This window comes from Centrocercus urophasianus, unplaced genomic scaffold, assembly GCF_019232065.1.
Source record: "Centrocercus urophasianus isolate 14NV4802_14NV808 unplaced genomic scaffold, USGS_Curo_1.0 seq_14, whole genome shotgun sequence".
Lineage (NCBI taxonomy): Eukaryota > Metazoa > Chordata > Aves > Galliformes > Phasianidae > Centrocercus > Centrocercus urophasianus.
This window is the reverse complement of record NW_024884586.1, coordinates 12,849,954-12,877,081: the sequence shown is the minus strand read 5'-3', so window position 1 is coordinate 12,877,081 and position 27,128 is coordinate 12,849,954. Positions and strand designations below refer to the sequence as shown.

The 27,128-nt window shown below is 38.2% G+C and overlaps 1 protein-coding gene across 1 annotated transcript in view; it reads left to right on the top strand.

Annotated features, from left to right (window-relative positions):
• Positions 1–220: 220 nt before the first annotated feature.
• RAG2 (recombination activating 2) overlaps positions 221–27,128 on the top strand; it is a 126,305-nt gene continuing 99,397 nt past the window's right edge. The window contains exons 1-3 of the mRNA XM_042814621.1: positions 221–261; positions 3,711–3,855; positions 13,271–13,419. The gene's annotated coding sequence lies outside the window, so the exon portion shown is untranslated. The remainder of the gene's footprint in view (positions 262–3,710; positions 3,856–13,270; positions 13,420–27,128) is intronic.

Here is a 27,128-nt window from a genome sequence, read left to right as displayed (position 1 = left end):
GATTAATAGATATTGATTCTAGATCTAGATTCGTTATGTCTGTATGGGAACTGCTGAGTCATGGCCTGAACCTCTGATCACCTGAGGTGAGCACTGAGTCAGCCAGAGGAGCACAGGTGAAGGCAATTCTCCTGTGCTGCCGGAAGGGGTGGAGCCTGGCTGCACCTCTCCTAGACCTATTTAAGAGTTGGCTACCAGTGGGGAAGGGTCTCTTCTGGAGATCTGCTCTGCTGGAGTTTTGTAAGCGAGCCCAGGACTGGGGTAAGCTTTCTATCTATCTGTTATCATAATCTGCTTTGCCAAATGTTCTTGTTTATTTTGTAATTATAACATCTTAATATTCACTGATTATACAATGTCAAAAGATAAAACAAGTCATTCTGCATTGTAAGTCTTTCACACACTTAATAACTTATGTGTTAAGGTTTTAAACAATGTTTTATTCAAATGTTACTCCTTTGGCATGGCTGGATTTTAGAAAAGGGTGCTTTCCTGTTTTCCTTCTTGTTTGTATCATCTCTGGTAGAAAAGCTACTTGGTCACCTTTCTCTCTTGTGTTGCATGAGTCTCACTGGCTTTCCTTATTCTTTCTGATCCGTGTATGTGATAGGCGTGTTTGGCCAGAAGTGCTGTTGGAGGAAAACAGCTTTAGATGAGCAGATGATGCAACAGTTTCACTTCCTTGACTTCAGTGAAGTAGTGTAGATTTGAAGCAGTTAAATTTGTGTATGTTGAGGCTCTTATCCAGGTCTCTCAGGCTACCTAAGCTAACAATAAAAATAATATCAACTTGTTGTAGGATAACAAGAATGTGGCTAGTGGTCACCATGTGCCTTTGTGTGCATCATGGCTGCTCCTGTCTGTGGCAGTAGTAATTAGAGAAAGCGGCAGGAATTGTTTAGCTTGTCTTTGATTGTGACAGCTCTTCAGGCTTGTGTAAAATCACTCTGGACTTTGACATATGAATGCTATATTCAGTGCCCTTCATGTGGTTAGGTTGCCAGATGTTCAGGGTTTTGAACATATTTGTGACTATACATCCCAAATGAATCTAGCTTTCTATATACTTGTACACTGGAAAGCAGGATTTTTCTTCAATACCCTGAAATAAGTGAAGACTTGGAGATGAGGTAACTTTTTCAAGGATTAATGTGGCAGCACAATTTTAAATGTACTCTGAATTTTTTTGGCTAATAGCTGATACTTTTCTTAATGATTAGTTTTAAAATCCATCATTTAATTATTAGCTTGAAGGACACTGCAAATGAGCACCATAGGTACCGCATTTACATGTTTAATTGGATTAGTCTCCTGACTTTCAGATCCTAGTAATTAATTTGTCTGGACATTTTTTCCAGATAGCTAAATGATTAATCTTTTGTATTTCGGTGCATGGATTCACATCATACATTTTTACATTGAAGTATTAATAGTTCCTCATCAATATAATTCTGCTATTGCTACATGACTTACTGCTAGAACAAACATTGAAATAAGTAGAAGTTATTACTTAACATAACTATGCTTTAATTTTATGAGTAAGTGAACATATTACATAAATGTTCATCAAATTGTGAAATAGTTTGAGAATGTGATGCCTAATCTTGTGTGAGCAGAATCGGTAAACAAACATTTCCTATGTTCAATTTTATTCATGTTTGATAGCTATCATAGCTATTTGGGCAAAATGGTTGTCATCATCATATGCTGAAAAGTGTCTTTTTCCAAAGTTTAACAACCTGTGTCTCCCATTAGACATCCCTTCTGCTTGCATGGTTTTGTGTGCTTATAATGCATCTTACACAATGAATCATTGATTCATTTGACTTCTGGCATGACAATATCTCAATCTGTTACTTTCATTACTAATAAATAATACTATGTCTTCAGAACCTTCCATAATTTAGGCCTCTTATCAACCATGATGCTTTTCAGTTTGGTTCTGTGATTGGAAACTAGCAGGTAGGAGGCAGGTCATCTTTAGAAGCCCATGCAGCTGCTGTTAATTACATATCTACTGCGAGTCTTGCAGGGGCAGCTTCTAAAAAAGATATATATTTTTAAACTGAAATGTTACTACATGAAAATATTAGTCAGCTATAGTAACTGCACTCGTGAACTTCCATATGCTGTTACCCTATCCATAAGGCTATGAATTAGCAAAGCCATCAGTATGTGACTATTGTAAGGATATTACTGTTGCTTGTTTTTATTTCAGAGTTTATTTCACTGTAAGTTCTTGTGTTAGTTTGTGTATGCTTAGCATATAGTCATCCCAAATAACGCTTGGTGCCTTCTGTGGAGGTTCCAGTTCTACCTCTCCAAGTCTCTTCCAGGTCTGAAGTGTCTCTGGGTAACTACATGAGTAAAACAAAAATGAAATCAAAAGCATGTCTATTAGGAGTATATATTCAACAGACTAAATACTTCTGTGGTGAATATTAGGATTCTTCCCCTAGTTTTTTTTTTACATTTATTATTGGTGAACAGGAGACTAAAATACCAGTGGTGTGTCAGAACAGACTGCTTTAATAGTGACAAAGAAAGAACCCAAAATATAGAACTTGAAAAATTACATCTCTTCAGACATGTTGAGGCCATAAGCTTTCCTAGCCAGATCTTATTCCATTATTTAAAAAAAAAAAAAAAACACCCCAACATAAGCCAAATGTTAGACAGTCCCTCTGGCAAAAGGCCAAAGCTGAACTGTTAGAAGAATATGAAAAATCCTGTTATGCAGGTTTCATGGGACTTCAGGCTTCAACTCTTAATATATTGCTATTTCCAAGTTCATTTCCTTAGGGGAGGGCTCTAGTGTCTTTACCAGTAGAAAATGCCTGTTTCTAAAAAGATTTGCAATGGATTTGATTTTCCACAATCATAACTGAACAAGATAATCCCTACAGGATATTTCAGGGCAAGAGCCATGACAGCACACCCAAGAGCAATGACTAACAGAAAATTCAACCGATATTAATAATCTCTTATTGCAGGCATTACTATCTTATTCCACTTGCATGGAAGTGAGGCAATGAGCCTGTATAAAGCAGTGCCAGCAGGGTGTACAGGGATCCCTTTTTAATGATTTATCACTGAGCAGGCCTATTAAGATTACTTAGTGTTGTGCAAGTTCTTTCCTTTTTTCTCATGCTTCTGTAGCTGAACCTACCAGACCACACTGGTCCCTTCTTCTCCCAAGTGGCACATATAATTTCAGTTAAATACATCTGGAGTTGTTTTGTAAATGGAGACACTGGTGTAACATGAGTGAAACTGCTCCCTACCCCAAACTCCACTAAGGTGGAGCTTGAAGCACAGCTGTGATGCTCTCATCTTCCGTAGCAGAAATAGTCTTGAGAAGGTCTGCCCACCAGGGGAACTTTAACAAGTTTCTGTAAGTCACTTGCGGCCATTTCTGCTAGATAAAGCAAGAAGTGTGTGAGCAGCAGAGTGGTGATCACACTAATTGTACAGGAAAAAGCTGTGACCTCATCTTCTGAGTGTCTGTGTTCAAGCTTTAATTTTGTTTATTGCTTTTTTTTTATGGTGTCCCTTTTATTGCAGTAATGCACAATGGAAGCTGTGCTATGACTTGAGAAATCTGATTATTGTGATTTATTGATAGAAATCATAAGTAGTCATGCTTGGGCTTAATGCTTCTGGGTTCAGAAAATGTATTCTAATTGATTTAATTTCCTAATTCCTCACAGATTCTGGAGAACTGCTAGGTATTTCCTGAAATACCTATTTAAATAATTGTTCCTAAGCAACGAAGAGTAGAAAGCAGCTGTCAACTCCTTGAGATTTGGCTTTGCTCAAGCAGGAGTCTTGGTGACCAATTCAACAGCATTAAAGGTGGGTATGGGCTAGGTGGAGCAGGAAAACCGTAGGCTGAATGTCATTTGTGAAGCAAATGAGTTGGCACTGGTTGATGGCACACAAGCCCTCATTAACTTTAAAGAATGAGCGAATGATTTGAATATATTACTCCTTTGTTTTTCTCTTCAGGAGGGCAGGCTGCTCCTATGTGGATATGAGAGTGAAACTACATTGGGATCCTGAAGTAATATAGCTCTGTTAGTTATCTAGTGATGCTTATTGGCTTGGGCACAATGCCATGCTGGTGCAGCTGTGTGGCTTCCTATTACAGGGCTTAGATCACTTGGCTTGCTACCTGGGGAATCTGGTACACTCATGTAGATCTTAAGTGCTGCTTAAAATACATAAGAGGAAAAGAACAGCACTCAATTCTCCCAGCCCAGACTAGTGCTGTTTCAGTATTTCCTTCATTGCTTTATTTGGTATTCATTCCTGCATATTCCATAATTCTGCTGGGATAATTGAAAGGGAAAAAAATGTATGCTGCAGTAAATACTTCTTGAATGAGAAGATGATGGAACTGTGTTGTTACTCAAGTCCCTGTGTTTTGGGTATGTTTGGTACACCACAAAATTAGGGGTGCACAAACTTAGAAAGTATTAAAAGATAAAAAGGATGTCTTAGCTTGAAATTTGTCTTGTACCAGCTGGAGGGAGGCACAGATACTCTCCCTGCACTTTCTCCCAGGCAGGCAGCTTGGATCACTTCTCATGACTACATAAGCAATGGAGGAAGTTCAAAAGAGGTCCACTAAGGACTCAGGTTGCCCTTGGTTACAATTACAGGTAGATAAATTAAAAAAAAAAAACCTAGCTCAGTGTATTTTTGGCATCTTGATACTGTGCTCTCTGCTCCTTGTGTCTTCCAAATCTTGTATGCTGCAATCCACTGACAAAACCAAACTTTATTACTGTCAGCACTTCAGAATCAATATCAATGCAGAAAAGCAAGCTGGATTCCCCTGAGCCTCACAAATCAAAACTTAAATTGTCAATTGGGTTATGATCCTGCATCCTTTGTGGTGGATGATGCCTGGTAATGACAACGGAAGAGTACAGCTTGATTTATAATTACCAAAATGAATGAGCTTGCTGTGCTGACAAATCAGAAATGTAATTCTGACCTGAAATAAGAGTGTGACTGTGTGGCTAAGCCTTTTAAACAGAACTTTTTCTCTTGTGAATTGCCTTTCACAAACAATGCATTTGTTTACTTGCTGATAAGATTTGTAACCTGAATCAATATTACTCCAGCCTTTGTTTGATGCAAGGATGTAGATACTAGTTACAACAGTGAATCACTTGCATGCTCAGAGCTCAAATAATATAAATTAAGAGAATCTGTGACCTTCACCATTTCAAACCTAGTCCTACTCAGTTAGGAGAGAATTGCATTTTGACAACTGTATGACCATCTGTCTGAAATGAGTGATGTGAGCTCCCTGGGCAGTCACTAAAGTTTAGTTCCTAGGCTACTATCAAAACCATCACTGTTGAGTACTTCATTTCCCAGCCTCAGGAGATGGGAATTACTGCAAATGGGCACTGAGCCCAGCCCCTGCCTTACTCCTGCAAATAGGTTATGCAAAACCCTTGAAGGGCTGAGTCCTTGGCGAAGAAAGGAGGGACCTGCAGTATGGTATTATAAAGCAAGAAATCCTCTGCTGAGCGGTGCAGAAATTGAGGACTTTTGTCAAAGTAATGTCACATCTATAATGTTCTTTCTGCATATATACCACTCAGTCTGTCTAGATGCTTTTTGTTTTATAGTCTTGGAAAAGTGTACTTTTGCATTTATTGTCTTTTCCTATGTACCTGTCTCAGGTTAGATATGATGATTTCATAATTGGTTTATAACTGGATTTGAAAATTGTTGCAATTAGGCTGCACACATTACACCATTCCTTGTTTAGAGAAGATTAAACAACACTGAAAGAAAGCATTTCACCTTTTGTGGAATTCATCGCGCACACAGCTCAGAGTTGTTTAGGGTACAAGAGAAATTTCCCTTTGTCTTTGAGTCTCTACAATAATTTCTCCAGAAAAAATGTTTCTGTGCTGTGATTTATGCACATAGTTGAGCTCTTACAAGAACACTGTATCTCTTCCCTAAGGTGTGCAGAAAGCTATATACTTCACACTTATGGTTAAGGTTCAGTGCTGGTGTTTTCACACATTATTAATGCAGGTAGGAGAACTGAAACCTTGAATGACTGTGCTGTCCTCTTCTGTCCCTGTAAGCCCACAAGCTGCATGCAGTTATGAACACAAAGGCAAGAGCAATAATACACCAGAGAACTGAAAGCTGCGAAGACTGAGAACTTCATATAAAGAGAGAAAATGAGTCTTCTGCTGTAAGCCTTAATACAGACCAGATTCATCCTATAAGAAAAGAACTATCATTGATATGGGGTTCATTCCTTATTCCTTAGAGCTAGGTTATGAAGAAAGGTTACAATGTAAGTCTATAAATAAGGAATGTTCTTTCTATCTGTATGGATTTGCTAGCATTACTTTACGGCTTAATACAGAAAAAGTTTTCATACTGAGGAAAAACATGGAATGAGGAAATGTGTATACAGAACATTAGGTCACTTTGCTGGACTTACCAGTGAGGTTGTGCCTCACAAATAGCACAAACTAGCTTGTGGGAGGATTAGCTCCCAAGGTTAAACTCAATTGGAGGGCTGCGTGAGAAGTCATCTTGACAATAGCCATAGTAATGAATCCCATTCTTTTGTGGTAATGTTTTGAATCTTGATTCAGAGAACCCACCCTGATGGGGTATTTTGTGTGTAAAGCCTTTTAAATGTTTTTAGCTCATCTTTTTTTTTTTTTTTTTAAAGAACCTTGCACTGTGTGTTGCTGTGTGTATTATGTTCAATCAATGCTTTCCTCGTGCTTGAACCCTAGAAATTGTATTTTTGTCATTTTATTATTGTAATCTGCTATGCTGTTAGAATGTAATACCAAACGGTATTGTGTTATGACTTCTTATATTTAATGAGACACTATTGTTGATGGTTATAAGCTAATTTATTGCTGGTGAAAAGTGTTAGACTGGCAACGCCAGATCATAATGCAAGCCTTGCTCAGTTTACCCCTTCATTATTACTGAAATCCTGATGAATAAGAACTGAAAATATAGCGAGCAGTGCTCTCAGTGCATCTGAATTGGAGACCATTATTTGCAATCTGGCTGATGGAAAGTTTGTAGTGAACAACAGAAGGGATTTCCAGAGTTCTGCTCAGCATTCATTGAGTAATGTTAAATCAAGGTGCCTGTGAAGCATAGGTGAATGGTGTTTGCCTTCTGTTATGCTATCTGCTTTGCAATCCTGTTTTCTTTACCCCGAAGAATTAATGAAGCTATGCTGTAGGTGCATTTAAGAGGAGAGTTTGGTAGATGTGTGGAAGAGGTCTGAATGGGCATTTGAAGAGGAAAATCAGATGGTTTAAAAACTGTAGATGTACATAAAATGCTCCTTAGTAACTGCAAATAAAGTGAGCTTCTGGCAGGGTTCTCAGTTCAGTTTTTTGCTCATATGTGATTTGTCAATGTGGACAATCTCCTCAAGGAAGAGGTGATGATTGATAAAGTGTATAGGTAACACTGCAGATCTCAAATTCGAAGATATGGATGGCTTGGTAAGATAGGGACTGGCAAATATGAGATTTTTTTCAACATGGTCAAACCTAAATATGTCCATAATCAAGATAATAATAATAATACATTATAGACTGTTCTGGCAGCAGTGACAATAGAAAGCAAGGCTGGCCTCTAGGAGGTAACCAGTTGGAAGACAAATGTCTCTGAGATTCTGTGGCTGGAAGGGCTATTCTAATTCCTGGACTTCTTAGTAGGGGAGTTCACCTTTGTTCTGTCAGCAGTGCTGTTCCATTAATAGTCTGGAAAGAGCAGCTCTTAAAGAGTTGCTGAAAATATTCCTTGTAATACAAGCCTAAGCATGCATTCAGCTTACTTTGTTGAAGAGCGAACTTTAGAACTGAACTTATGGTTAGTGTGTATGTGCATGGGAGGTAATAATGAATACTGTGGAGCTTTCTGCCCTAAGTAATGAAATGCTTTGGTTGAGGCTGGAAATTTTTAGATGAATTATTCTTTTTGTTTTTTTATACTTGGAATGTTCTTCCAAAGGTGGTTATTACATGTTTTGTAGATCTGACATCCGTAGAAAATGTAGAGGCTAGATTTAGTTTTAATACGCTGCTCTACTTCAAGAATAAAATAAATAATCATGAATCACAGAATTGTAGGGGTTGGAAGGGACCTCCAGAGATCGAGTCCAACCCCTCTGCCAAAGCAGGTTCCCTACAGCAGGTTGCACAGGTAGGCATCCAGGCAGGTCTGGAACATCTCCAGAGAAGGAGACTCCTCCACCTCCCTGGGCAGCCTGTTCCAGTGCTCTGTCACCTCACTGTAAAGAAGTTCTTGCGCACATTTGTGCGGAACTTCCTATGCTGCAGTTTCTGGCCATTTCCCCCTTGTCCTGTCTCCACCCACCACTGAAAAGAGTCCAGCCTCGCCATTCTGCCCCCTACACCTTAGATTCTTATAGACCTGGATCAGGTCCCCTCTCAGTCTTCTTTTCTCGAGACTGAACAGACCCAGTTCACTCAGCCTTTCTTCATAGGAGAGAATTACTCTGATTTGTCTAGCTCAGACATTCAGAGGCAATGCTCATTTGTGGATTTGCAATTAAAAGGCTCCTGATTTTGCTGAGGATAAAAGGACTACTTAACTACAATTATGAAAACAAAACTGAAAAGAGGGAGAACACATGAGTTTAAATGGAAATCTTGATTTCACCACTGTATGCAAAATTAGGTAGTTGAACTTCATTCCTAACTGCTAAGACTGTTAACATCTCTATTTTAGTTAATTTTTTAAAGTTTAGTTTAGCCAACGCATTCGTGTGGTTTTTGTGTACATCTATCTACTCTGTAAAGTTGATCCCTGACCTCCAGTAATTTTTTTGAGCCTTTTAATGTATTTGTCAATAACTTTCCAGCGCTGGGATTCTCAGGAGCTAATGAGATATTCCATGCACACTCCTGTTCAGTGGCATAATGCCTCCAGTTATGCAAGCCAAAAGTGCTCATTTGACTCTAATTAACTATTTAATAGTCCACTTAAGTTTTTCTAATCTTCTTGCTGTGCTCCTACTGTTTCTTATGCCCTCATTTTTCAAAGAAAATGTACTGGTATCCACTTATTTCTGCATAACTATGAAGAGTTTTTAATCAAATTGTCCAAAAAATTCAACTTATTTTATATGAACAAAACCAACCACCCAGCTGAAGTCTATTGGCTTCATGGCACCATTTAATAAAACCAACAGCCACATGATTGGAAACAAGCTTTCAAATTTCTTGTGCAACTCCTTAACAGATCCTGTTGCTATTTGAGCCAGTTTTGCTCTCTTCCTTGTGAGCAGAATGAGTCCTTTTGGGCAACATGTCTATCTTTTATCAAGTACCTGGATGTATTTGTCTCTGAGAGCAAAGATGTTTAATAAGAAACTGCTCCAAAAGATCACTTCACGGTACTCTAAATCCCAGAGGAAACATGATGCAAGTTCTTTCAACAATTCTCTTTAAGAAAAGCTCAGAGTGAACACTTACTGTTCTAGTGGTTTAATTAAGGTGAAAGATTAGCATAGTTTGTAGAATACTTTTTCTGTCTTGTAGAAAGAATAGTGATCTAGTAAAAATCGTTAATCTGCTGAGTGTGAATAGATGTTGAGATTAGAGCACAGTGCCTGACATCTGCACAGTGAATTATTTGTGGCAAGTTTTTTTTTTTTCCTCTGAATGTCAGTTGGTTTTATACATAACTAAATTCTTCAAGAATCTTTTCCTTCATCTGATAAAATAGACTGCCACAGCTGTTCAATCAGGGATTTACACTGCAAGCCAGAAAAGCGCATCAGCACATTTAGAGAAGGTCAGTTCAGGCCACAAAACAAACCATGTACATGTGTAAAGTTAAACTCCTGCCTTTCTGGATCAGAGTGTTAACAACACTCAGAAAAGCCTCTGCTCCATGACTATACTTTTATTAAGCAGATAGTAACTTAAGCCCTTTGAACACACAGGTATTTCACTCTCCTCAGAGAGCAAGTAACAAGATGAAACTTAGATGTGCCAGTAGAAATGATAAGTTACTTTATTTCTTAGTTCTCCTTATAAAGGGCAATTTCTTTTAATGCATGAAAAATTTAAATTATTGTGGTATTCAGTGGGAAAAGTGGAAGGACTGACTGACTTCTAGCCATCCTGTTGCCACCAGGGAATCCAATGAGGCAAACAGGAATCTTGTTCAGTGCTTAGGGGAAGCTGGCCATCTGGGAGCTGGATGCCCAGCCTGAGCACGGGCCATCAGAAGCATAAAGGGGAAGGGGAGAGAATGCCTTAAGGTTAGACTGCCCTTTGGCAGCAGATGGCACAGGAAAAGGCAGGGACAGAGCTGCTGATTCACTTTGTTCTTCCTCGGTTTGTTTCCTCTGGACCCAGTACAGCAAAGACCAGGTGCTGGGGCAAGTCCTGTATTCCTTTGCTGCACACTCCAAAAAGATGAGATACTGACCCAGATTTTAAATGTCTGTATTGGATTTAGGAGATTAGAGATGCAGGCTGGGGAAAGGATATAAATCCTTCTGAGGATCTATTTGAAAACACAACTAAACCCAAAGCAGTGAAGAGCCAAAACATTTTATCGGAGGAATTTCTTTTTTGTGAAGAGTCTTACCGTATCTTTACCAGATAAGGGACAGATGCTTCAGATTCAAATGTACTAAAACTTGGAAAGAGAAAATGTGGTGACCTGTTTGAAGAACTTGCATTTCTTGTTGACTCGCAGCTCGATCCTTTCCAATTTTTATTTACGAGAACTCCAACAAAATGGCTCGCTGTTATGCCAAAGTAAAGAGTGGCATTTGTGAGTCTATACCAAAATCTCTCATCTTTTCCAACATTCTTCAATTCTGTATGCAAGTTGTCTGAGCTTTCTAAGGGAATAATTGGCTTATGCTGCTCATGTTTATAATCCCAGATTTAAGGTTTCTTCAGAGGAACTAATTTTTAACCTGTCAAGGGTAATAAATAAATAAAACTGTTATTTAATGAACACCTGGCAAGTTCCTAGTAAAAGACAATGTATCAAAAATAGCTGTTTATTGATTTTTTTTTTTTTTTTTTTTCAGTTAATTGGAACAAAAAACAAAGCATTCTTCTGGAGCAGTATGATATTTCACTAGATCTGATTCTATCCAAAAGCTTATACTGAATAAATTATTAATCCTAAAGCTTCCACAAAAAAAAACAGTTCACAGCATTCTTTTTGCCCAAGCTACTCCTGGCAGGAAGTTAGGAGAGGACTTCCAAAGCTCTACCTTTTTGTCTTGCAGAATAAATTTCACTCTTAAGACTTAAAGAGATTGTAATTTTTCCCCGTGTTTTATCACTTTAAACATATCCTAACAATATTTCTGTATTTCTCTAACTCTTACTTTACATAATTAAGCAAATGCTCCTGCAGAAAATTGAGATCTCATGCTGAGAAAATAAGCATACAATATAGTGTTAAGCAACTGAGTACATGCAGAAATGGTCATAACAGCAATTCATAGGAATTGCATGTCCTTACAGGATTTTGCTGTAAGGCTTTCCTGGCACTTAAAATGCCCACTTATTGTAACAAGCTTTTATAATATGAAATCATTCATTTGTTCCTGAGACTTACTGGGAAGGTTTTGGGCTGCAGCTAATGAATTGCTCCAGGCCCCAAAGCAGCATTTTAAATTACTGACTACACTCAGGTATTCACACTTTCTGATTCTTGTGCTGCATTTTTACTGCAAGAAACACGATATTCCTCTGAGACCAACAATGCCTTCAAACCGTGCTGCTTGCTGTCACTAAGCCTTGATGCTAAGAGGTTAATTATGTTCCTCTTCAGGCTGGTTTGTGCTTGTAGAGTTGAATCTTTGTACACAGTGAGCATTGTGTAGGCATTCCCTGGACTGTTCCCTATCTTATCTAGTCCCTCTTGAGAAAGCTTGAAGTAACTTATATGCCATGCCAGGGAAGCAGTGTTCATGCCCTGCTGAGTGCATGAAATCCTCGGCTGAGTATACACACACTAGGGTCAGCCCTGTCTGGTTTTGCCAGTCAACTAATTTTGCTTTTTAACTTACAAGATGTGAACCATGGAGTTAAGGACCTTTTGCTGATTGCAATCTTCCTCTAGGCACAGAGCCTAAAAATTTTCAAATCAAGCATGTCATTTGGTTTCAGCTGCCTTGGAGAAGTGTAGGAGAGGAAATCAAGCATTTCAGTTGTGTCATTTGTAGCCACAATGGCTGAAGAGTTTGAAGTCAGAGGCTTCGGTAAAAATCCATATACAATTAGATCTGCTATTCACTGGCACTGTGTGTATTTGATATGCACTGCACAGAGCCTGTTGGATGTTGTGCTATTCCAAATATCCTACTCAGAATCTATAATTAGCCATTTTCATAACAAAACTCTAATAGCCATGTTTTCCCTTTCATGTTTTCTCAGGAGTATGAATCGTTACAGTGACACTATGAAAGAATGTTCCATTTTTGCATATTTTGGTCAGTCATAAACCAAATCAATTATTCCAAGTCATTCTGAGTAGATCCTAATTTTATTTCCCACTTGTCAAGCACATCAATCAGATGTGAAGTTTTGGGACGTGTTTTCCCTTCTGGTGAGCTGTTTTTGCAATTACCCTTACTTTAAGGGGCAAATTTCTGTACTGAAAATAGCTATACATGCTAGTGGCTAATGCCTTCCTGTCAGTAAAGAGAAATTATCTTATTTTCGCCCATTATTCATTTTTAACATACAAATTCTTTGGGTTAAAGTATACTGTATATCAAAAGGCCACATGGTAATTTACTCTACAAAGAGCTTGTGCTGTTTTGCAGAGCTAGACTGGAGGTTTTTTCAGTGTTAGTTTTTAATGCTCAGGAGGGCAGACATTCCAGAAGTAGAAACCACAAAAGGCATTGCGTTATATTTCCGTGTGAAACCTGAATGCAAGAGAAATATGTCAATTAAGGCATTTATGTATACACAAATCATCAATAGATCATGTTTTTCTGCAAGCTAAGCTAATTATCCAGGGCTGTGCTAATTATCCAAGAGTCCATATATCAGAGAAAGCAAATCCATTGCTGCTTTTATGGGTGCATGACTTAACAAAATTTTGATGAAAGCGCAGGCTTCTAACTCTAGTTCTTTTAGAAAGCTAGTTTAATTCCAGTTAGTGGCAGCTGTACACTACTTTAATCTAATAACCAATGAGAAATGATTTTATTTCCTTGCTTCTCTCCTCCTAGGATTTGAAAGGTGAGCTTTTACTTCACAGAGATTGCTACAATTGGCAAAACGGGCAAGGTTTTGTCTAAGTCAGAGAGACTTTGGCAATATCTCCAGATCAACGGCAAGCTCCATATGATTATCTCTGTTCCAGAATCTTCGTTCTGGGGTAAGTGTCATGTCTCAGTCTTTGCCATCCTCTGTGAAAATCAGATATGTAAAGTAAAAATTGTGTTGTGGTGTAGGGCCTCATAGTCCTAGGAGGATAACAGATAAATGCAGTCTGCATTTCTCTATGTGATTTATGTTCTCTGAGCACAGCTTTACATATTACATAGGTCAGATATATCACATAGTTGCAATGCTGTTGATAAGAGTGTTGTGCTCTGTGTCACCTCTGCAGCATCTCTAGGTGACACTTGGAAGACAGAAACTGCTGTAATTGTGAGGAAGAAATTGCCTGAGCTTGGCACTAGCCATGTAATACACAGGACCTGTAATATTACACAAAGCCTTATTTTTAGAAGCAGTTCTAGGAATAGCATTTCCACATCAATCTGTGTGAAGGAACTGAGACAGACAGAGAGACATACAGAGAAATACGTGCAGCAGTTGAAAGTCTGGCTTTAGTGCCGGGGTTGATTTGGGGATCACCTCCACTGCACTGAGTGTGCAAGGTGCCAAGTGCTATACAACCAGCAGTGGATACCAGGCAGCAGAATTACTGGATATAGAAGCTGAGGATTTGTTAAGTTCTGATTGTCAGCAGTGTTGCTCTTGAGTATTGTCAGGTCTGGTTATTGCAGTTAGGATTTTTCTAGCTCCAGATAAGGCAGCTCAGGATGCAGATCAGATTTTTCAAAAGGAATACCATAAATGATCAAATCTTCTAAGCTGGCTGTGTAGCAAAGACGTGGATCATCACCAGTATCACTCAGAGAGGAGAAGTATGTTCTTTAAAATTATGCTTTGACTCTGCCTTTCTCACTTTCTTTTCCTTGTGGTGACTTTTCAGGTTCTTACATCATCTTGTGGGTGGTATAACATAACACATCACATAGCATCACAGAAGTGACAGCTAACCACTACCTAAACTTTCTATATGAGAAAAGGAAGAGAGCAGGCCACAAATTTATTTGTGGAAATGCCAAAAAACACTCATTCACGAGAAGAGTTTTTCATAATGAACAGATGGATGCCTGACTCCAACGAACATGTATTGTCATTTACTGTGATGTTGTCTATCACTAAAGATGACTTTCAGAGTTGTTCTGCTGCTGGCGTTTCCATCTGATTTCAGTAAACCTCAACTCTTTAAGCTGTTTTTTATGAAATATAGTGGTCTGTCTCATCACTGCCCTAGAAAGATTTGTGCAGGACTAAAAGAGTAGCAGAGTCTGAACCTTTCACCCAGGGGAGTCTCCTCCTGGTGTATCTTGAACAAGTAGGTCCAGGAAATTAATCTCTTGCCTGTTCAGCAAACTACAAGGTGATTTTGGTATTTTAGTAGCTGCCTAATAGATATGTCCATCGGTGTTCTAGTATTATCTGTTATTCTTAATAAAGGTAAGATCTGATTTTATATAAGGGACTTTTCTTCTGCTACACACAATCACAAGGCTTGTCTGTCTTATTCTTGGAAGTTTCTCAGGGATAGCTCTTCCATTTCAGAGATATAATCAAAGCACAGGCACACTTGGGTAAAAGCAAGGAAGATCTTACGCTGATGTGGGCCACGGTAGAGTTTAAAAAAATAAAAATCCTTTTGTCTCCTGTTATAACTACAATATCTTTAAGTAATATCACATGGTTACAGCTATAATATATGTAGTCACAAAAGAGACATCGGAACCAAAATGATAACCCAGGGGAAAATATCACTTCTTCTGTTACGTTAACCTAAATTATGTTGTTAATCAGATACGAATGCAATCTACTTTTAGTTGAACAAGACAAAAAGTTGATGATGTGTTCTTACTGCCTTCTGTAAAGCTTGTGTTTGCATTGGATGATGCCTCATATCACTCCCTTTGGTACTATGTACTGAAGTTCCATATTAAATGAAATTCATATGTTTGAACTTCCAAGGTATAAAATACTAAGTGAAAAATACAAACTCCCTGTCCTCACTTCCTCCCTCTGCCTTAACTTTCTTTTGCTTTTTAAATATCTTTTCTTCCTGTCTCTAATTCATAGACTCCAATATGAAAGGTTCCTCCTAAACTCATCAGCTTTGTGACTTATCTATGCTCTTGATGGTGTTTGTGCAGTTCAACTTTACTGATATCCACCTTCATGTATATAGATCTAAAGGATCTGAAAGCACTTTACAGCCTACCAGCTAAATCCCAGATGATAGAAATCTTTCATCCTAGGAAAGCCTCCCTTCATTTGATTTGTGTCCCTGTACATGACCTGGAGAGGAAGCTGCTGTTATTAGTTGGTGGGCAGGAAAACCTCATGCTTCCTATTTGCCTCCATTCTCAGTTGCGGGGCTGTCTTTTTGCAGCAAAAAATAGTAACCATCCTGAGAATGTAGTTAGCAGCTGTCATTCTCAGTGCCACCCTCGTACGTAAGCCATATGGTTCATTCTCTGCATCCTTCTCCCCCCTTTCCTTCTTTCATTGCATGAAGATAAGTGTTTGACGCAAGTGCGATTTTGTCTATTTCTTGTGTTGTGGGGATATGACGCAGAAAGTTAAAAAAAATAATAATAATAAAAATACAAGGAATTCTTCAAACCAGGAAGTGATTTGTATCTTGCAAGTATATGAAATTATTTGTGTATCATTGCTCAAGTCACTGGTGGCAGTGGTGTACCGTAGGTTCCACATCATCTGTATCTTAGATGACACAAAATGTGAAAGACATGTTTAAGTAGCTGAGCACATGTAACACAGACAGAGCAGCTTGACTTTAATGGAGCCCCAATTAATTTAATTGGGGAAAATTAATTCTGTTGTTAAATGTTTGTGTATTGGGAAAAAAAATTTACATTTTAGTTTACATTTACAGGGAAAAACTTCGGAATACTGAATGGCTTCAGTATTACAAAACATAAACCCTATAGTCTAGGATTTTCTGTACCAAAAGCCTCTACAAAATGCAGCTTGAGTCAGCTGAGATGGGAGCAGTGAACCATACCTCTCTATTTTTCTATATATATTTCAGCAGTATCTTAATTTTCACTCCAAATCTGAACAAGCAGATTACTCCTCTCATCTCCTTAAGATAGAGGGCTAAAGTTTGCTTCCAAGGATATCTTAGAAATGTAATTCCACATACTTCAGAAAGTGAAAGTGTTTCCACTTCACGGGGTTTTGCTTCTCATTTGACAAACACTGAATGTGTGCAGAAACTTTACTGAGCCAAATTGAACCTGACTAAACTATTCATAGATGCTGTCATGAATCTGACTGTGAACTTCAAGAGAATGCTTCTGGTGCCTTGTAAAGCTGTCCAGACAAGCCTTTTGCTGAGTGGTGATTCTTTAGAGAACCACAAATATGTGTAAAAGGTGCCATGGCCTATTTACTTTGGTACTGTACTTTGATACTGATAGTTACAGTGACATTCCTGTTATAATTTGAAGCACTGTTGTCATATCAGTGAATTAATGGGAAGAACAGCTCTGTGCTATATCCCTAACAGTTACTGATGATCTCACTGCCTACCATTTGTCAAGTCTTGATATTAGTACCATGAAATGAGACTTAGAATTACGTAATAGTTATTGTTCCTTAGAAATGCTCATTTTTCTGACTTAGTGCCCCAACAAGGTGTGAGCAGCAAGGGGAGAGGGAACAGGAACAGCTGACCAGCTGAACTGAGGATATGCTGCGTTTTGTTTTTTTTTAATAAATCACCCTGACTCTGTGGCTGTACTGACAAATGCCAGAGTCCCAGACACTGTCTGCCTGCTAAAGCAAGAAGAAATGTTTGTGACAGCTTTGGCTGTATTATTAAAACAACTTATCTTGCAAAATAGATCTTTTTTGTTAAGGAATGCTGTTCAGCTGCAGCTGTGCTGCAATTAGTTCACCTCCCCAGGTGGGAAGAATGAGGAAGGAAGGAACATCTCATGTGGCAGGAATTTAGTCTGTGAAAATGCTGGAATGGCTGTTGAGTTGTATGGAGCTGGGGAGAGATTGTGGAGGCAGAGGAATGGTGCTGGTGGGAGTAGGCCCTGGGAGCCCATCATTTGCAAGAGATAAAAAAGAGCAGCCAGGACTCTCTGTGAAAAGGCTCAAGGGGCAGAGTGGGCTGTGGGAACAGAATGATCCCATTTTGTAAGTCTTCTAGAGCTGAAGGGCTGACAAGAGAAATCTGTGAGTTTGTTACTGGTTAACAGAAGGAGGGGAGAAATTAGCTAGCTCTAGCTGAAGAGGCTGACAGCAAATTTGGGAGGTTTTGTTTTGATAGATATCTGGTTTGTATCTGGGGAGGGAAGGCATTCCTGTCAACTCGGCATTTGCTTTCTTTCTTTGCCAGGTAGCAAAGAGGCTCCATCTTTTCTGTGTTACTGATTCTAATTTTTGTCGTTTAAGGAGATTAGACAAAAAGTTGTTTTCTTTTCGGTTTGGCTTTTTTTCTGCTTTCCCCCCCCCCCTTGTTTTTTTTTCTTTTCAATTCCTGAAATACCATTTCTGATATTCTCAGCTGCCTGGCAGGAGTGAGAAAGCTGTGGCTGTCCGTAGACCTGTTCCTGGTCTCAAGATCTAATGTAAGATGAGGATAGCTGCTCTTCTACCAAGTTTCAGGGAAGAAACAAAACTTCTAAAACTAACCTGTTCTGCACTGATCTGAATGTAAGGATGATAAAGAAGGATGCAAGAAAGTTGTGGCATTCACTGTAGTTTGTAGACTGAGGGCTACTAATGACTGCCATTATAATAACATAATTGGTGACTCTCCACTGGGAAAAAATAGCTGCCCAGGAAACTTATCCTCCAATTACCAGTGGAATAGAGAGTGCTGTAGTGTAGCAATAGAATGTATCTGAAGCTGTGTATCAGTATAATGCTATGACACGTTCCTAACTAGATTGAAACAGTCTATAGAATTTTATAGGTTAATTCCAGCTCTGTTTAATGGAGAGTGAACTGCTTATTTTTACCAGGAAATAAAAATTTGAAAATGATATTCTCATGACTAGGAGTTAAAATGTGGCATCAGTGTGATTTGTGTTCCAGTGAGAGGGAGACTTGCCTCAGTTCATTTAGTGGCTTTTCTCAAGGCATGGGCTAGAGCGAAGGATGCTGTAGCAACTACGAATACAGAATGAAAACTATAGACTTGCAGTCTAATCAGACCCCAGCAAATAATTTAAGCACTAGAGCTGAAAGAAGTCTGGTATTATTTTTACCTAAGGGAAATGGATTTTGGTTTATAGTCTTCAGAAAGACAGGAAAGCATTAGGAAAACGTTAGGAGAAATGTTCTCTGCTTACCTTTGCCTGTCCACGGTTACTATTTCTCAAGACTGGTGTACAATGTACATATCAGACAGTGATACTTGAGAGCTGCCACAGCAAGGAAAAAAAAAAAAAAATCATTTATGATGTATATGTATACGATTTAAGACTTCACTTGCCAGAAATCACAGAAATAAGCAACTAAGCCTGTACTTGAAAACAAATGGAAAAATCTATAAAATATGCCATGCTGTTTATGATGACTTCAGTATGTCTGAAAGTCTCAAGAACTGTGACAATTATGTTGAAAAAAGATCATCAGCCTCCACTTGTTGGAGCGTGAGTAGCTATGGACTTTGTCTTCTCTGACTACTAGAATGCTAAGCCTATATTAACTGATGACAAACCTGAGACTTGTGCCTGCTTTTGAGTAAAGGAGAAAAAGAAAACACCTATATGATAATTTCAAGATTTTTTGTCAAAAGAAGATGGGATGTTAAGAAAAGTATTTTTCCTTTTGTTAAATTACTTTATTAGACATTTGTTAATATTTTTAATTTCCAATTTGTGGCACCTTTACTTGCATTAGGAGCAAACAGCCTGCTTAAGAGGACTTGAACTAAAACTTTTCATTCTCCAACAGAAAAAAAAAACCACTGAAAATAGTTTCTACAATACATGCTAACAAAAACAGCCCTCAGTAAAATCAAAGGTTTTACATGGAAACCGCACATCATTGAGAACTTCAACATCTACACAAATACTGCAATTAAAATGCTATACAGATTATGCAAGTAGGCTAAGAACCCATATTCCCAATAAAACGATATTAGATCTACTTCTTTTACTCCAGAAATATATTCTGGGTCTAGAAAATGAAACTCTGCCTCTTCCACTGAAGTTAAATCAAAATTAATAGATAATAAGCCATCTGTATCTGTAAATCAATAAGTAACATCAAACCAATATTTAATATATCTTCAGTCAGTCCAGCCTAGGTACATTCATTCATATCAAGAAAAGGCAGTGATATTTTCGGTATGTGGGAACAATGTCTTTTTGCTGATAAGTGTCTGTGCACAGGAATAATAGTGTAGTTCAGCTTTCTCATTCAAGCACCTATATAGAGCTTATGCATGACTTTAAGCTGGAACCATCATTTGCAAAACTAAGGGTAATTTTTGTTGTCTGCCTTCAAATGTGCATCTAGGAAATGTGAAATACAAAGAATGAGTTAAAAGGAGTCTAAATACTTCTTCTTGATGTTAGCTTTAAGAACAGAAGTGTTTACTGCAGCCCAGAGTACAAAACAGAGTGAAAGTTTAACTTGAATTCTGAGATTTTCTCTGTTATTATACAAGTCTAACAAACAAGTTTTTTTGTTTGCATAAGTTTCATATTCTCCTTCATCTGCTAAATAGTAGTACACAGATCTGTCTGCTTACAAATCCAAAACACGCAGCAGTAGAGTGTAGCTTGAATGAGGATCATACACATATGCATGGGACCTGAGAGAGTGCCTCAAGCGTAACACCAGGTCTTGCAAGATAACTCTGATCCATTACCAGTAATCTTCACTTTTGATACGGAACAGGGAAGCTTTTCTTTCTTCTCTGTACTTGCCTTGTGCTAATCAGCATATACCAAGAAATGGCAGGGAAGAAGTATACAGCGATACCAATATGAGCAGATATTAGCACTGAAACTACTGATTGTTTAAATGTATATCACTTCTATGTGGTGTTTTTAATTTTAAAATGTGTAAATGCAGAAGCAAAAACGTATGTAATAGCATAGATTGGTTTAGTAATGCAATATTCTTCCCTAGGGAATTATATCACCTTTGCAGAAAAGCAACGTTTCAGTGCATGAGCGTATAGCTGACCTAAAGACGGACAACTGTTTGTTCACATTTCTGAAATATTTCTTAAAAAGACACAGCAAGGATTCAAAATAGGGCTGTTATCATAGAATCATTTGAATTGGAAGGGATATTTAAAGGTCATCCAGTCTGACCCCCCTGCAGTGGACAGGGACACCTACTGCTAGATCAGGTGTTCACAGCCTGGTCCAGCCTGACCTCAAATGTCTCCAGGGATGGGGCATCCAGCTTTCTAAGCAACCTGTGCCAGTGCTTCAGTGACAAAACGAGTCAACAGGCAGAAGTTTAAAAACAGAGCATTCCATCTGAACACATGGAAATGCATTTTTTTCATTATGTGTGGTCAAACACAAGCATGAATTACTTAGAAAGCCTGTGGAATCTCCATCCTTTGAGATATTCAAAATCTGATGGTACAGGATCCCAAGCAACCTACTTTAACTGATCGTGCTTGAGGTAGAGGAGAGTTGGGTGAGATTATTTGAAGAGGTTCTTTCCAATCTAAATGATTCTATGATTCTGTGATTATAGTTGTATATACCTGTGTATGTGAATCGTTTAAAGAGAAACAAATTTGCAAAATATCAGTGGTAGTGAATAGCTGCAACTGAATTATTCCCTTTCAAAAAAAAAAAAAAGAAAAAGAAAACATGACCAAGCATAAATCTTAATAAATGGCATTCTGAAAGGAAAAAAAACACTCCCCAATCAGTTCTTTGTCAATTGACAAACTGAAGAATCTTGGAATCTTATTTTTCCTGCAAGATGTATGTATTCAATGTATTCAATCTTTCTTTCAGAAGTAGGGAAGGAAGAGCTATGTGCAAGCAACATTAATAAGATTACATGTTGCTCTAGTGACTTGACTGTCTGGACGGAGGATCACGAGAGCATCATAGATAACTTTCATTCCAAATGATAGGATACATATATGCACAGTAGATCTCCATAAACTCCGTGCAGTTCCTGAGAGGGCTGAACGTCCATTCAAATGCTGTAATCGGCAGGATGTTGTCCTGTGAGCTCAGAGTCTGTTGTTGAAAGGGCAAATAGCATAGCAAGTAAAGATTTTCTGCGTTGCAGCAATTGGTTGAAAATGTAATACATCAAAGCAGAGCAGAGATGCAATCATGCAGCAAGCTATTTAAAAAACTTTAATGAACCATTTAAAATAAACTCATTGCAAGGTAATTTAACACCACCACTTTTACAATTAAATATACTATTTTAGCATGCAAATGCAGCACATTAATCGCATGTCAGGATAGAAAATGAAGTGAAACTGAGGGGATTCTGATACATGAAAGCCATCTCAGTAATTTCTCATCACTTCATGGAGCTCTTAAGCAGCATAATGAAAGAGTGAATTGATTTAAACAACATTTTGTTGGAGCAGTGGGGTTTGTGGAATTAAATTAACTTGATGGTTTGCTGTAAGAGCAGGCCTGCATGGCATTATGTTGTTCTTGAAATTAATTTCCTTTCGTCTCTAGAGTTATTTTTGTTTTGGTTTGAAGTTGATATTTTCTTTCTTATTTACTTCCTCAACACTCACTAAGGAATTCTGTGCTCTTCTTTACAACATTCATCACTTCATTAAAGTGAATTTTAAAAAATGCTTACTCAGTTCCTTGTTATCAGATTCTTGGAGATAGGAATCAGCAACAATTCTGCAATCAGTTTTATTTCTTAAAAAATAATGTACAATCCCCTTTTTTATAGTATGCATCTCTTTGTTATGGGATATAGTTCAGTGAAGTAAGGAACATGAGAAAATACAAATTCAGCTTCCACAGGTCTTCTGAAGAGAAAGTTTCTCCTATGTAATGTTCTAATAAAGCAAAACACGACACTAACCTATGCGTTTGGTTCAGTCACGATTGTGGACAATTGTAGTAAATGTTGAAGTAGGCTGTAAGGCTAAGTGAGATTTCTATATTTGTCTAGATGTGACTTCAGCTCAGTTAGGCACTGGCAGCATTTAGAGAATGTAAAGCTCAGAGTGCTAAGAACCAGGTCATAAACTGTGTTATTTCCATTGCTAGTATTCAGTTCATGCATCTTCTGATATTATAGTCTAGGTCATATGCTACTCCTTTGCATTCCTGTGGGGGAGCTCCCATTAACACAAATAGGAGATAAATGGGCGATTCCAAGGACCATAAATCACCAAGTGCCTTCCCCTTGAGACTGTAACTTCCAATCTATATTGTTTGGAGGAAAAGGGAAGTTGGGCAGGTCTGTTCTCAAGCTGGAAAGAATTTGCATCTGTTCTGAACAGAGAGCAATATAGTGAGAAGTGTCAGGATATGCTTGTGAGGAGTACGCATAAGTACTTATTCCTGGTGTTGTTATTTCTTGTATTGTAAAAATAAACTGACCAAAATGGTTGCATTTAACAATGATTCTTAGGTATCTGACCTTTCACTGAGATTTGAAGATTTATTATCTCTAATTCTTCCAGAGAAGTAGATTTAACACTTGAGATGATAATGAATATTACACCAATATTGCTGTTTCCTTAGCACAATATCAAGAGTTTTTTCTGAGTTTCTTCAATATGGACAGACTTTCATGCAGTTCACAACCAAGTGCAAGGTCATGTTCCTCAGCCTGGGAAATCTGAAGCACAAAACACAGACTTGAAGGAGAATGGATTGAGAGCAACCTGAAAAGAAGGACTTAGGGTTGTTGATTGATGGAAGAACTCATCATGACCCAGCAGTGTGCTCCTGCAACCCAGAAAGTCAACTATAACCTGACTGTCAGAAGAAGCATGACCAGCAGGGCAAGTGAGGTCCTCCCTTGCTCTGCTGGCCGTGCTTTCTTTGATGCAGCCCAGGATGCAGTTGGCTTTTGAGCTGCAAACACAGACAGCTGGCTTGCATCAAACTTCTTATCCACCAGTACCCTCAAGTCCTTCTCTGTAGGGCATTTCTCAGTGATTTCTTCTTCTGGTCCATACGTGTATCTGGGATTGCACTGACTCAAATGCAACACCTTGTATTTAGTCTTGTTACATCTCATTGGGTTCCCGTGGGCTCACTTTTCACACCTGTCCAGGTCTCTCTAAATGGCATCTCTTCCTTCTTATACTGACTGCACCACTCAGCTTTGTCTTGTCAGCAAATGATATTGATAATACTGAAGAACACCAGTCCAAAAACAGACTCCTGGAGACACACTCGGAACTGGTGACCACAGACACTGGGCCATAGCCTTTTGGTTGTGACCATCCAACCAATTATGTATCCACCAAATAGTCCAGCCTTCAAATCCATCTCTTTCCAGTTTAGAGATAAGAATGTGATGTGGCATCATGCCAAAGGCCAAGCCTTGCACGAATCCTGGTAGACTACATAAGTTGCCTTTCCTTCATCCACCAGTGCTGTCACTCCAGTGTAGAAAGCCTCTAGGTTGGTCAGACATTATATGCCCTTGGTGAAGCCATGCTGGCTGTCTCAGATAACCTCCTTATCTTGCATGTGCCTTAACAGATCCTTCCTGAAGCTATGTTCCACAATTATCTTAGACACAGAGGTGAGACTCACCAGTCTGTAGTTCTCCAAGTCCTCCCTCCTTTTTCTCTTTTTCATAATAATGGGAGTGATCTTTCCCATCAAATATAATGGAAAGTGATTTGGCAACCGTATCAGTCAATTCCTTTAGGGCCTTGGGATACGTGTTTTTTGACCCCATAGACTTGTGTACATTCAGTCTCAGTGGAAGGTCTCTGACTGTCTTTATTTCCTGCATGTTTTCTATATGCTAGAAGTATTAGGAAGATTCCTTCCCAAAATACCTTCACGTTATTAGCTTTGCACCACAATAGCAAGCAGCCTAGCTGGTACCTTTCTTTGTAGTTCACATTTTTAGACATTTCATGTTTCCCCAGAGGAGAATAAATGATTTTTGTCTCTCTGAGCTATGGAAGATGCTTGGTTTCTTTGCAGAGAAGCTTACTTTGTCAGGAATGATCTCTAGAATTCATCAGAATAATCTAAGCAGCATGTAGTAGAAGACTGAATGTTAAAACCTTCTAAATTGCAAAGCTCTCCTTTATGTTATTGCATTAGAAGCAAACAAATATGAATGCAAACCCCAAACCTTTTCTTAACGCACCTACCTGGAAATGTCAGCTATTTTTAGCATATTCTCAGTTCTTTCTGTAGCTCCACCTCAGATATGATTCAGGTATAATGTGATATATTTATACCATTAGTGAACATTATTTATAAAGAAAATACGCATTTACTGTCGGTGATTTGTTCTTTTTGCTGCAGATACCATGCTCATAGATTTTGCCAGGGTTATACTGAAGCACAGGAGACCAAGTGCGTTGCTGAAATCTAACAAGGGGTCAGTGGTTATTTCCAAGATTAGTGCTCAGGACACCGATGTGTTTACATACCAGGGGCGATAATGGTTGCATAAGACAATGAGTTACAATTCTTTGAGCCATATTCTAGTAACAGATGTGCATCAATTAGTTTCGGTAGGTGTTATATGTTGAATCTATGTATTCAAGGGTAGAATACTACTTGTGATTTGTATGTATCAAATTGAATCAATAAGCTCAACAGACCAAGTTTTTTTTATAGTTTTACTCTATTGATTTCTGCATGGTCATACCAGAGGTGAAACTATCCCAATCGAATCATTTAATTCAGACTAAATATTCCAACTACTGTTCAGCAAAACATACAACAGATTTGTCAGTGGTGATATTACTGGTGATGTAAGGAACAGTTTTGAAGAAAGCGATACCTTAGATCATAAAGGTTGTGCTAAAGCAGATGAATAATTAGTGGCCATCTACTGTATTCAGGTTGGACATAAAGAAAAAGTTGCATCACTGAGAGGGTGGTTAGGCCCTTGAACAGGCTCCCTGGAGAAGTGGTCACAACACTGAACTTCTTGGAATTCAAGAAGATTTAAACAATATTCTCAGTCATATGGTCTGATTTCTGGATGGTCCTGTGTGGAGCCAGAAATTGGATGTGATGATCCTTATGGATCCTTTCCATGATGATTGGTACCAGTTGAAGAAGGATTTGTTCTCTCTCACTTAATCTGTTGAGATTTTTCAGTACGTACCTTAGACTTTGTCAGGAGAGGAGTTCAGATTTTTCATAGGTTAGACTCTTTCTGCTTAAATATACACAATTAATCAGAGCAAGATTCATTTTAAGCTGGGTGTATGACTCCTAAAATTGAGATTGTATTCACTATTAATACTATACCTCACAGAATGGTATTTACTAAAATCTCTGCCAGTATGTATTCTACCGAAAAATAAGTTTGGGTTATTTTTTTTAGTGTTGTTGATGGTTAACTAGTTAGTGGCTGTTTTTCTTCAACTGTATTTGCAACGTTTAAGGTCAATACAGTTATGTCAAGCATAATTTTGCAATAAAGGAAATGCCAGATAAACTGTTCATGTCCGCTGCTGCTCCATTCAGTCTAATAGCTGGGTAAAGGATATGACCAAGTGGCTTTAATTAGCTAATTGTTTTTACTGTTTAGAACTGGAGATTTTCCTGATTCTTGAAAACTTTCCAAAACAATTACCAACATACATTCTTTGGGGACTTCTGCTTTAAAAATTTGTCATGGTCCTTTATTTTTCCACATAAAGCCTCTGCCTTAATAAGCGCACACTAACCAAGCAGTGATTTTTATGCAGATGACATAGGACTAAATATTAGCAACAACAAACTGTATTAATTTTTACCTCATGCAAAGAACTAAGATGAGACTGAAGTGTAAGTTTGCTAAAACTGGAAGATAGAAATGGAATTTAAGCGGTATACAAGATTCTCCTCTAATATCCCACTTGAAAGAGCTGAATTTATGCACTGTGAATATTACTAAATAAGGGTCATGCCATGGTATTGATGTAAAGCATTTTATTTGTGCTAGGGCCATCGGTGCTGAACCAACCCTAGAAATAATTTTGAAACCTTGACCATTAATCCAAATACGAACAAGAATTTCTGTAAGTTTGCATTTCAGAAATCAAATACGATGCGTGACTCTGGCAGACATTGCCCTCTTACAGGAATGTCCTCATTTCAAAGGATTTTTTCAGGTCCTCATATGAAATTGTTGAGGGTGTTAAATTAAGCCTTTGGGTATTAAGGAGTACCAGATACAAAAATACAGAGAAAGGATTTTTCTATGCTGGAACAGATCAATGAGCTATTTAATTTGTTATCCCTCTTATAGCAGTGGCCAGCACCAAAGACTGTAGTAAAAGCCCTTTTCAGGCATGTGTGCCTACGTAGGTCTGTTGAGACCAGATATATCATCTCTGAGAAATATAGGATAGCTAAATCAAGCTTCCTTGGAAAAATGAAAAGTGCATCTTCAAAAGTTATTACTTCCAGAGCTTTTTGGCATAATCATGGCAAAAAAAAAAAAAAAAGTAAGAAATTTGCAGTGGATTGTGACTGAGAGCAGTATCACTACTCCGTACTGATACTGGATGCATCCTTAATACTCTTTCCGGTACATCATGATTTCACATACTGGAGATTTGCTAATGAAAATACCACAGCCACCATTTATTTGATTATTATT